Raw genomic sequence first — 12,741 nt, 5'->3', positions numbered from 1 at the left:
AATTTTTTAACATTCTGATATAATTTTTATTGAGAACGGATACTGTGCAGCTATTGTACCAAATCGAACCACAAACGACCGAACAAAAAATCATACCACCCATATATTTTATTGTTTTTGATTTTGATAAACAGACATTGTATTGCTACCTTACTGTGCTCGAACCACAACGATACCGGTACTTGTATTCATTTTTATGGCTTACGGTTTGGTGGTTTTTCATTTATATAACTTTGTCGACGATGGTAAATGATATAACTTTGTCGACGATGGTAAACGAATATTGGTACCAGTACCTTGACGATCTAAACAAATCAATATCGTTCAAACAACATCGGTACTGGTACCAGTGTTCGTTTTTATCGTTTCCGGTCATGTAAAACACATGTTGATTTATATACCAAGTACATGTATCGTACGGTACTGTAACAAAGCGAACCGATACCGATCAATACCCGTGGTAACGTACCACCGCAATGCGGGAAAAACCCTAGTTATATACATGCACAAAAACATTTTTCATGAATAGCAGAAAAAAATTATTTTTCTTTTCACCCCTATACTATATAAAATTTACGCTTTAACATATTTGCATTTTGACTAATTTGATTGTTCTCTAACAATGTATGTTCCTTTTAATTTTTTCAATGACGAATCAAACTATCATCCGAACAATTTCGGTAGTACGGTATAAATTTCACTAAAAACAGAGTTGTATGTCACACCCCCAAATTCCCACACGCGGAGTACCACCGCTTGGAGGCGTGACATGACCAGGATCAAGCCACCAATTATATCAAACATAGCATTTAATAATAATCATAGACATAATTGATGTTCAAAACCAAACATTGTATATGTAGCGGAAGCATTAAATGTAAAACCCAAAACATAATTATCAATGTGTGAATGTAAAAGCGTTTAATAAGCATTCACGTGTTCTTGTCCACAACGACCCGCTTCTCCTCTGGTGCAAGCTCCAAGTATACCTAAGGTCCTGCAAGGCATGCAGCAAATAATCAACAAACTAGTTGAGCGAGTTCACAGAAAGCAAGTTCATAACATAGTGCATAAGCATAACTAGTGGGGGCTTCCCATACTAGTGTGTACTAAAGGTGGGGGCTTCCCAAACCTTGTGTTTATATTACCGGTGGGGGCTTCCCACGTTTATCATTACTAATGAGGGCTTCTCATCAGTGGTACTTACTAGACTAACTTCCAACCATGTGTTCTTCTTTACCGAGAACAGGAATACGTACTGGGTCACGTAGGCTTTACGTGACGTGCCCTTCCCCGAGGACAGTGGTACGCGTGGGGGCTACATAGGCTTTACGCAGCGTGTCCTTCCGACCCGGAAGACAGTAGAAGGTATTGGGTTACGTAGGCTTTACGTAACGTGTCCTCCCGACCCGGGAGACAAATGGCAAATACTGGGTTACGTAGGCTTTACGTAACGTGTCCTGACTATCCTGAGGACGATGGTCTATAGTCTAGTGAATGCGTAAGTACGAGTAACTCTTTCAATATCAACATATCCAACCCAATTCCCAACCCGGGAATCCGATGCCTTGGTTGCGTGAACTCACCTTGGTTTGCTCGGCAGATACACAAAGAGTATAGATAAGCTAGTAAATGGTCAATCACGTCCTATCATGGTTGTAATACAAGTCAGGTCTTGACTACGGAAATGCACGTGTGTGTCACATAAGATAACATGCTAAAAACACATATAAGTCATGGCAACACTTATTGCATGGCATCAGTCAGTTTGTATAATAGAATCGTACTTTGAGCGATTAAACAATTTGGGCCCAACAACCTAAACAAATCCAATAACAAATCTCAGCCCAAACCGATCGCACATAAGGACCTTGTGCGATCCGGCCTGGCTTGTGCGATCTAATAGTTCAGCCCAAACAATGATACCCAGCCCAATTTAACATACGGCCCAAACAACCAAATGATACATGCACGGCCCAAGTAACGAAACAGTCAACTTGTGCGGCTCAAAATAATTAAACAACCGTTCTTGTGCGACCCGGACGAGTTGTGCGACTCGGATTGGGCTTAAGGCCCAATAGTAAAACAGTTAGCAAATAAATGTGTCCTTGTGCGATTGGATAGGCTTGTGCGACCGACCAGCCCAAACCAACATGTCCACCGGCCCAACAGTTAAACGGATCCGCTAACTTGTGCGATTCAGGGTATCTTGTGCGTTTAACACCCCTTGTGCGACCGAGTGGCATGTGCGATCGGGCCAGCTTGTACGTGTGGGCTCGTTGTGCGACTGGACTTCTTGTTCAACCAAGAAGTCTTGTGCGATGCATTAACCAATTCCCATGATTTAAGCATATCAGTTACATTCATTCAAAGTTTCCATATTTTTGGCAATTATCAATTAACACGATTTCAACCAACCACTTAGTAACATAAAGATCAAACAGGGAAATCAAGTATCAACCTTACATGAACCCTAAGTTAATCAAAACATAAACAACATCCCAATATCTTAACAACTCGCATGATTCGGTCCGATTACTAGCATACACGTTAACTTAACAATTGAGCATATCATCCATATATGAACACACACATCAGTCGATTAGCAAACATATAATCTAACATCATCATCTAAATAATCCGATTCATAACAACATCCAAACAACATATTGCAAGACAATTGATTAATCATGTAATCATGTATAATCAAGGCATCATCTATTAACGTAAACATCATCACACACTAACCGGTTTGAAGTAGGTAACCCGAATAACGAACGAGAGAGTCTTCGAGGAATCAAGTCCGGCTGCCACGAGTTTGAGCGAGAAGGAGAGAGAGAGAAGCTAGGGTTTTTGGTGTGAATATGTTTTGTAACAAATGAGGAAGTAACCAAGTCCCTAAGGTGTTTGAACGTAAACAAGGGATGGGCCGGCCCCTTAGCTCGGGCTGCCCTTGAGTCCGTTTACAAGTGATATGGCCCAATGGCCTTGTGCGGTCGAGTGGATGTGTGATGTTGTGCGATCGGTTTAATACATACATACATACGTTACATCATGCACTCAATAACGAAACGTTCATTAAAACATACATGTCACATAACATTCAATAATTATTCGCTAAATCAATCAAGTTCATGTAGTCGTGTCATGTTCATAAGCGTTACACAAAAATAGGTCTAAAGTTCGAGTTGTCACATTATCCCCAACTAATTGGAAATTTCGTCCCGAAATTTGGTATGCACTCACTGAGGAAGCTAGGTAAACTGTATTGTTCACTGATTTTCCTGGGGTGTCACATCCTCCCCCCGTTGATCTGGAATTTCGTCCCGAAATTCCGAAGTAGTAGCTTCAGCCTCAGTAGTGGTTGCATTGGTTTCGAAAACTGGGGGTACTTTTCTGTCATCCTGTCTTCGCGTTCCCAGGTGTACTCTGGGCCACGTTTGGAGTTCCAACGAACTCGAACAAGAGGGATTCTCTTGTGTTTGAGGACCTTCACATCCCGGTCCGTGATTTCAACTGGTTCTTCGACGAACTGCAACCGCTCGTCGATAGTGAGTTCCTTAAAAGGAATGATGAGGTTTTCATCTGATAGGCACTTCTTTAGGTTTGACACATGAAAGACATTGTGAACTGCCCCGAGTTCAGCTGGTAGGCTCAATCTGTAGGCTACCTTGCCAATCTTTTCTATGATTTCGAATGGTCCGACATACCGCGGATTCAGTTTGCCCCGTTTGCCAAAACGTACCACACCCTTCCAGGGTGAGACTTTCAATAAAACCCGGTCCCCGACCTGAAATTCCAAAGGCTTTCTACGCTTGTCCGCGTAGGCTTTCTGACGATCGCGTGCTGCCGCCATGCGTTGTCGTATCTGTGAAATCTTTTCTGTGGCGTCCACTACAATCTCTGGACCCGTGATCTGACTATCCCCCACCTCTGCCCAGCAGAGGGGTGACCGGCATTTACGTCCGTACAATGCCTCGAATGGTGCGGCTTGTATGCTGGTGTGATAGCTATTATTATACGAGAACTCCACCAAAGGGAGGTGCTTTTCCCAGCCGTTGCCGAAATCGATAACGCATGCCCGAAGCATGTCTTCTAGAGTTTGGATCGTTCGCTCAGACTGCCCATCCGTCTGAGGGTGATATGCTGTGCTCATGTCTAATCTTGAGCCGAATGATTTATGCATCGCTTGCCAAAGTTCTGACGTGAATCGTGCATCGCGATCCGAAATGATAGATGTGGGCACCCCGTGCCTCGAAACAACTTCTTTAAGATAAACGTCTGCGAGAGTGGAGAACTTATCCGTTTCCTTTATAGGTAGGAAGTGTGCAGACTTGGTGAGTCGATCTACGATCACCCATATGGTATCATTCCCACGCTGGGATCTAGGTAGGCCTGTAACGAAATCCATGGAAATTTCTTCCCATTTCCATTGTGGTATCTTAGGCTGCTGAAGTAGGCCAGCTGGTTTCTGATATTCAACCTTGACTCTCGCACAGGTCAAACATTTTCCAACGTACGTAGCGATGTGGGCCTTCATGCTAGGCCACCAATAAGTAGTGCTGATGTCGTGGTACATTTTATCCGACCCTGGATGTACCGAATAGCGAGACTTGTGTGCTTCATCCATTACAAGTTCGCGTAGACCGCCATAAAGTGGGACCCAAATACGCCCCGTTACATAGTAGGCGTCGTCTTCCTTTTGTTCCATTTGTTGTCGTGAGCCGCGTAAGGCTTCAGCCTTGACGTTTTCGGGCTTCAATGCTTCTATCTGAGCATTTCGTATCTGTGTAGGAAGGCTAGACTGTATCGTAAGCTGTAGCGCTCGCACGCGCCGTGGTAGAGTGTCTTTCCGACTGAGGGCGTCAGCCACGACATTGGCTTTGCCTGGATGGTACTTGATGGCGCATTCGTAATCGTTCAGTAGTTCAACCCATCTTCGTTGACGCATGTTCAAATCCTTCTGCTTAAGGATATGCTCGAGACTCCTGTGATCGGTGTAAATCGTGCACCTGGTACCGTACAGGTAGTGTCGCCATATCTTAAGCGCGAAAACAACAGCTCCCAGCTCTAAATCGTGCGTCGTGTAGTTGCGTTCATGAACCTTGAGTTGACGAGAGGCGTAAGCGATAACCTTGTCGCGCTGCATTAACACACATCCAAGTCCCCGAATGGATGCATCACAATATACCACGAAGTCATCTGTGCCCTTTGGCAATGAGAGGATAGGTGCACTGCAAAGTCTATCCTTTAAGTGCTGAAAAGCAGTCTCCTGGGGTTCTCCCCAGCGATAGGTAACACCCTTCTGTGTCAGTAACGTAAGCGGCTGCGCAATCTTCGAGAAATCCTTGATAAACCGTCTGTAGTAACCTGCCAAACCCAAGAATTGGCGTATTTCTGTCGGCGTACGCGGTGCAGGCCAGTTTCTGATCGAATCTACCTTGGATTGATCGACATGGATCCCATCCCTGTTTACCACATGGCCTAAGAAGTGGACTTCACGAAGCCAGAAGTCGCATTTAGAAAGCTTGGCGTACAGCTGTTCTTTCCGAAGAAGTTCCAATATCAGGCGAAGATGCTGCTCGTGTTCCTCCTGACTCTTGGAGTAAATCAGAATGTCGTCGATGAATACTATGACGAACTTGTCAAGATAGGGTTTGCATACCCTGTTCATAAGATCCATAAATACAGCAGGCGCGTTCGTTAACCCAAACGGCATGACAAGAAACTCGTAGTGGCCATAACGAGTTCTGAATGCGGTCTTGGAGACGTCCTCATCCCGGACTCTCAGCTGATAATAACCAGACCTCAAGTCTATCTTCGAATAGTAGCACGACCCTTGCAACTGGTCGAATAAGTCGTCGATGCGCGGAAGAGGATAACGGTTCTTCACCGTCACCTTGTTGAGTTCACGGTAGTCGATGCACATCCTGAACGTACCGTCTTTCTTTTTCACGAAAAGCACTGGAGCTCCCCAAGGCGAAGAGCTTGGACGAATGAAACCCTTTTCCAAGAGCTCTTGTAGCTGCTTTGACAGTTCCTCCAGTTCTGATGGAGCTAGACGATATGGTGCGCGAGCTATGGGTGCTGCTCCTGGAGCGAGCTCGATCTGAAATTCGACCTGGCGATGAGGCGGTAAGCCAGGTAAGTCTTCAGGAAACACCTGAGGGTAGTCACGTACAATTGGAATATCCTCCAATTTCTTTTCCTTCGTCGATGCATCTGAAACAAGAGCCAAAATGGTTGTGTGACCCTTACGTAAGCATTTCTGAGCCTTCAAGAAAGAGATGATGCCAACCACTGCACCACTCTTGTCACCTTGAACTTCGAGAGGTTCCTGACCAGAACGAGGAATGCGAATAATCTTCTCGCTGCATAAAATTTCTGCCTGGTGTTGGGATAACCAATCCATCCCAATTACGACGTCGAAACTACCCAAAACTATGGGAATGAGATCTATAGAGAAAGCTTGACCAGCTAGGATAAGATTACAACCGTGAACTACGTGCGTGGCTTCTAGACTTTTACCGTTAGCTAACTCTACTACATGTTTGGTGGGTAAAAGTGTTGGTGCACGTTTTAGCAGTTGACACATTTTCACAGACATATAGCTTGTATCCGCACCCGAATCAAACAAAACAGTAACGTAAATATTGTCGAGGAGAAACTTACCCATAACCACATTGGGATCGTTCACTGCGTCTCCTCTTCCCAAAACGAAAGCTCGACCTCTTGCCTCGTTGCCATTACTGTTGTTGTTCCCGCCGTTGTTATGCCCATTGCCCTGGTTGTTGTTGTTGTTGCGGTTCTGGTTCAGCTGAGGGCAATCGCGTTTGAAATGACCTTCAGCCCCACACTGAAAACATCCCCGGTTTCCACGCTGTGGCTGCTGCTGCTGGTGGTTCTGTGGAGCTGGTTGCTGAGGCTGCTGATTCTGATTTGCAGGCCGTGGACTCCTACAGTCTTTGGCCTCGTGACCCATCTTAAGACACCTTTGACAACGACCCTTGTTACACGGGCCATTGTGAGGTCTGTGGCAATTGTGGCACTTAGGCTGACTTCCCTGATATCTCCTCTGTCTGTGACCACCAGAGGATTGCTGACTGGGACTATGATAATGGTCGATCTTCTGCTGCTGAGCTTGTGGCTGAACAGTCGCTGAACCCCTGCTGGAATCTCCATCCCATTTTCTTTTGCTTTCGCTAGTAGTAGCAGGAGTAGCTGAAGGGGTGACTGTAGCAGTAGCGTTGACACGCTTAGGCAGTTTATTCTGATCCACTGCCTGGTCGGTGATGCGATGAGCGAGACGCTGGATTTCCTGGATGTTGTCGAGATTAGCCGAAGTAACATGGCTCTGGATCTCTGGCGCCAATCCCTTGAGATACATCTCAATGCGCTTGTATGGAGGGTCCACCATAGTTGGGCACAATACGGCCAGCTCATTCGACCGTTTAGTATACGCTTCGATCTCTGACCCAACCATTTTCAGGTTATACAGCTCGTCTTCTAACTTGTGAATATCTTCACGCGTGCAATACTCCCTCTTGATAAGTTCCTTAAAATCGTTCCATGGGGTGGCGTTAGCAGCTGCCAACCCCAGAATTTGCACCTGCGCGTTCCACCAGGTTAGCGCGATTCCTTCCAAGGTGCCAGTAGCAAACTTGACCTTGCGAGCCTCAGGGCACTCGCACATTTCGAATACTGATTCTAGCTTTTCAAACCAATGGAGGAGTCCCACTGCCCCCTCGGTGCCACTGAAGGAATTTGGACGACAGTCCATGAAGTTCTTAAAAGTGCAGACAGGCTGCTGCGCGTGTTGACCTATTGTGTACGAATAGGACGAAGTTAAATACGAGTGTTAATGTAGGATCTAAAGATCCTAGTGTGTGCCTGTACTGCAGGATATACTACCTGCTTGAGCTGCTGCAACTGCCGCAGCAACTTGAGCTTGAACGAGAGCCTCTAGCTGGGCTTGTGTCATGTTAATTCGTCCAGACATGATCTTCATTGTAACAAGTAGCGTAAGTAAGAATGGTTCGCGAATAGGGCGATGACAGAAAAGTGTAAGCACGTAGGGATTCTCATGCTACAGTATCGTGTGTATCTAATCGTAATGCGAGCAAAGTTCTAAACAGTTCTAGCAAACAGGCAATAAACATAAACCTTATTACCTAGGATGTCGAGTCTTGCACGTGGAGCGAAGCGTCGTTGTGGATCGTTGAGAGCACTGTACTGGTTATAGTCCGGTTTTAATAAAAACGTTTTCCCATATTAAAACCAAGTTCTCTATAACCAATGGCTCTGATACCAATCTGTCACACCCCCAAATTCCCACACGCGGAGTACCACCGCTTGGAGGCGTGACATGACCAGGATCAAGCCACCAATTATATCAAACATAGCATTTAATAATAATCATAGACATAGTTGATGTTCAAAACCAAACATTGTATATGTAGCGGAAGCATTAAATGTAAAACCCAAAACATAATTATCAATGTGTGAATGTAAAAGCGTTTAATAAGCATTCACGTGTTCTTGTCCACAACGACCCGCTTCTCCTCTGGTGCAAGCTCCAAGTATACCTAAGGTCCTGCAAGGCATGCAGCAAATAATCAACAAACTAGTTGAGCGAGTTCACAGAAAGCAAGTTCATAACATAGTGCATAAGCATAACTAGTGGGGGCTTCCCATACTAGTGTGTACTAAAGGTGGGGGCTTCCCAAACCTTGTGTTTATATTACCGGTGGGGGCTTCCCACGTTTATCATTACTAATGAGGGCTTCTCATCAGTGGTACTTACTAGACTAACTTCCAACCATGTGTTCTTCTTTACCGAGAACAGGAATACGTACTGGGTCACGTAGGCTTTACGTGACGTGCCCTTCCCCGAGGACAGTGGTACGCGTGGGGGCTACATAGGCTTTACGCAGCGTGTCCTTCCGACCCGGAAGACAGTAGAAGGTATTGGGTTACGTAGGCTTTACGTAACGTGTCCTCCCGACCCGGGAGACAAATGGCAAATACTGGGTTACGTAGGCTTTACGTAACGTGTCCTGACTATCCTGAGGACGATGGCCTATAGTCTAGTGAATGCGTAAGTACGAGTAACTCTTTCAATATCAACATATCCAACCCAATTCCCAACCCGGGAATCCCATGCCTTGGCTGCGTGAACTCACCTTGGTTTGCTCGGCAGATACACAAAGAGTATAGATAAGCTAGTAAATGGTCAATCACGTCCTATCATGGTTGTAATACAAGTCAGGTCTTGACTACGGAAATGCACGTATGTGTCACATAAGATAACATGCTAAAAACACATATAAGTCATGGCAACACTTATTGCATGGCATCAGTCAGTTTGTATAATAGAATCGTACTTTGAGCGATTAAACAATTTGGGCCCAACAACCTAAACAAATCCAATAACAAATCTCAGCCCAAACCGATCGCACATAAGGACCTTGTGCGATCCGGCCTGGCTTGTGCGATCTAATAGTTCAGCCCAAACAATGATACCCAGCCCAATTTAACATACGGCCTGTGACAACTCGAACCTTCGACTTACTTCGTGTAACGATACGTGTTAACGAGAACGCTATTAATTGAATGAATACATGATATGTTATGTGTTACACGGTTGTGTGATTTCGTGATTATATTGAGTGATTGAATGTTACATGTTACGTGATTTAATGTGATTGCATATGTTACTACTTGAACCGATTAGTGAAACATTTACAAGAACCCACTCGGTCCATATGGTTGGACTCGAGACCATGAGGTAGCCCAAGTGGGGAGTTTCGGCCCACTTCCCTTCACACGCATATATACACACATTACCTCTAGGGTTTTAGTTTTACAAACTTAGCAATCAAGAACACACACACACCAAACGCTCTCTCTCTCTCGATCGGAACCCAAGGCAGCCGACCCTCTCAAGTCTTGAAGTTTCTTGTAATCGGATCATCCCTCGTGCACACTCTAGAATCGGTTAGTGTTTATGGTTGGTTGTTTATACATGATGTTATATGAATTCATGTTTGATGATGTTTCTTGCATGATATTTGTGTGGTATGAATAAGAAGATTAAACATGATTGTTGTTAGTGATTTTGTGAACAGAATATTATATCGCATAGTGGTTCTTGCTAGCATATAAATTATTGTTACTGAATGAGTTCATGATGATGTCGGCATGATTACTATATGATCACTAGGGTGCTACGGTTGTAACTGTTAATTATTTTTGATGATGGTTCTTGATAGTCATAATGGTATGAACATGTTGATGATAATACGAAACTGATGATAATGGCTGAATTGATTTGCTATTGGAATTGCCTAATTGTTTGCTGATATTACGGAGGGTTGTTACTAAGAATTATGGAAACTGTTACATGGGATTGCGACTCGAAACCATAGTCTCGACTCGAGACCACAACAGCATTAGCCGGAACCATGGTTGCGAGTCCCGTTGCGACTCGTAACCGGACCATGATGAGCCGAGACCAGCCATTGCGACTCGCAACCTACTGTTGCGACTCGTAATCTCCTGAGGTGACTCGAGATCCCGGTTGCGACTCGTAATCTCTGTTGCGAGTCGAGACCATGCACGTGCACATGATTGGACTTACACACTGACACGAGCCCAGCTAATTGGGCCGGATAATTGGACTGTTTTCATATCTGCTATTGGACTGCGTAGAATGACTGGGCCGAGACCTTTATGTTGGACTCTTATAGTTTGGGCCGGGTATAGTTTGGGCTTAGACATTGGATCACACACGAATGTTAATGCTATGTTCTTATCTGCTTACGTGCATACGTGTTTGCCATGACTATACGTGCTATATACGAACCTGACTTGCATAATAAACCATGATAGGACGTGGTTGATCAGTTACTTGCTACCTGTACTCTTTGTGTATCTGCCGAGCAACCCAAGGTGAGTTCACACAGCCAAGGCATGGGGTTCCCAGGGTGGGAATGGGATTGAATAAACTATACGTACATACTTAGTTAACAGAACATAATGATATGAGTCCTCAGGGTGAGGGTGGTGAATGATAAGATACGGCTAGACTAGTATACCAATTGAACTGATCTTCGCATACACGCCAGGGGTTGGCCGCGATATTATGACTGATCTTCGCACACATGCCTTGGAAAGGCCGCGAACTATAGATACTAAAACTTCGCACACATGCCAGGGTGGCCGCGATACAAATATACATAGTCTAGAATACTTGAGAACTTTCCCCAATCTTCGCATACATGCCGAAATGGCCCGCGATACGAACCAATACTATACATGAACAATGAACGAACTAGTACGATGCATGATTAGATAAACGAACGCAATGCTTGCTATACTACTCCATTACTGAACTTACTTTCTGTGAACTCGCTCAACTAGTTTGTTGATTATTTGCTGCATGCCTTGCAGGACCTTAGGTACATTATGGAGCTTGCACAGGGAGGAGCAGGTCGTTGTGGGCAAAGGGTCGTGAATGATATTTCAACACTTATGATAAATCATGCATGCTATTGTTTGGGTTACTTAAAATGCTTCCGCTATACTTAACTATATTACATGTTCAATATGATTGGTGGTTAGGATCCTGGTCATGTCACGCCTCCAAGCGGTGATACTCCGCAGGTGGATTTTGGGGGTGTGACACGGCCCAAACAACCAAATGATACATGCACGGCCCAAGTAACGAAACAGTCAACTTGTGCGGCTCAAAATAATTAAACAACCGTTCTTGTGCGACCCGGACGAGTTGTGCGACTCGGATTGGGCTTAAGGCCCAATAGTAAAACAGTTAGCAAATAAATGTGTCCTTGTGCGATTGGATAGGCTTGTGCGACCGACCAGCCCAAACCAACATGTCCACCGGCCCAACAGTTAAACGGATCCGCTAACTTGTGCGATTCAGGGTATCTTGTGCGTTTAACACCCCTTGTGCGACCGAGTGGCATGTGCGATCGGGCCAGCTTGTACGTGTGGGCTCGTTGTGCGACTGGACTTCTTGTTCAACCAAGAAGTCTTGTGCGATGCATTAACCAATTCCCATGATTTAAGCATATCAGTTACATTCATTCAAAGTTTCCATATTTTTGGCAATTATCAATTAACACGATTTCAACCAACCACTTAGTAACATAAAGATCAAACAGGGAAATCAAGTATCAACCTTACATGAACCCTAAGTTAATCAAAACATAAACAACATCCCAATATCTTAACAACTCGCATGATTCGGTCCGATTACTAGCATACACGTTAACTTAACAATTGAGCATATCATCCATATATGAACACACACATCAGTCGATTAGCAAACATACAATCTAACATCATCATCTAAATAATCCGATTCATAACAACATCCAAACAACATATTGCAAGACAATTGATTAATCATGTAATCATGTATAATCAAGGCATCATCTATTAACGTAAACATCATCACACACTAACCAGTTTGAAGTAGGTAATCCGAATAACGAACGAGAGAGTCTTCGAGGAATCAAGTCCGGCTGCCACGAGTTTGAGCGAGAAGGAGAGAGAGAGAAGCTAGGGTTTTTGGTGTGAATATGTTTTGTAACAAATGAGGAAGTAACCAAGTCCCTAAGGTGTTTGAACGTAAACAAGGGATGGGCCGGCCCCTTAGCTCGGGCTGCCCTTGAGTCCGTTTACAAGTGATATGGCCCAATGGCCTTGTGCGGTCGA

This window comes from Helianthus annuus, chromosome 14 (assembly GCF_002127325.2).
Source record: "Helianthus annuus cultivar XRQ/B chromosome 14, HanXRQr2.0-SUNRISE, whole genome shotgun sequence".
Classification (NCBI taxonomy): domain Eukaryota; kingdom Viridiplantae; phylum Streptophyta; class Magnoliopsida; order Asterales; family Asteraceae; genus Helianthus; species Helianthus annuus.
Note: the sequence above shows the minus strand (reverse complement) of the source record.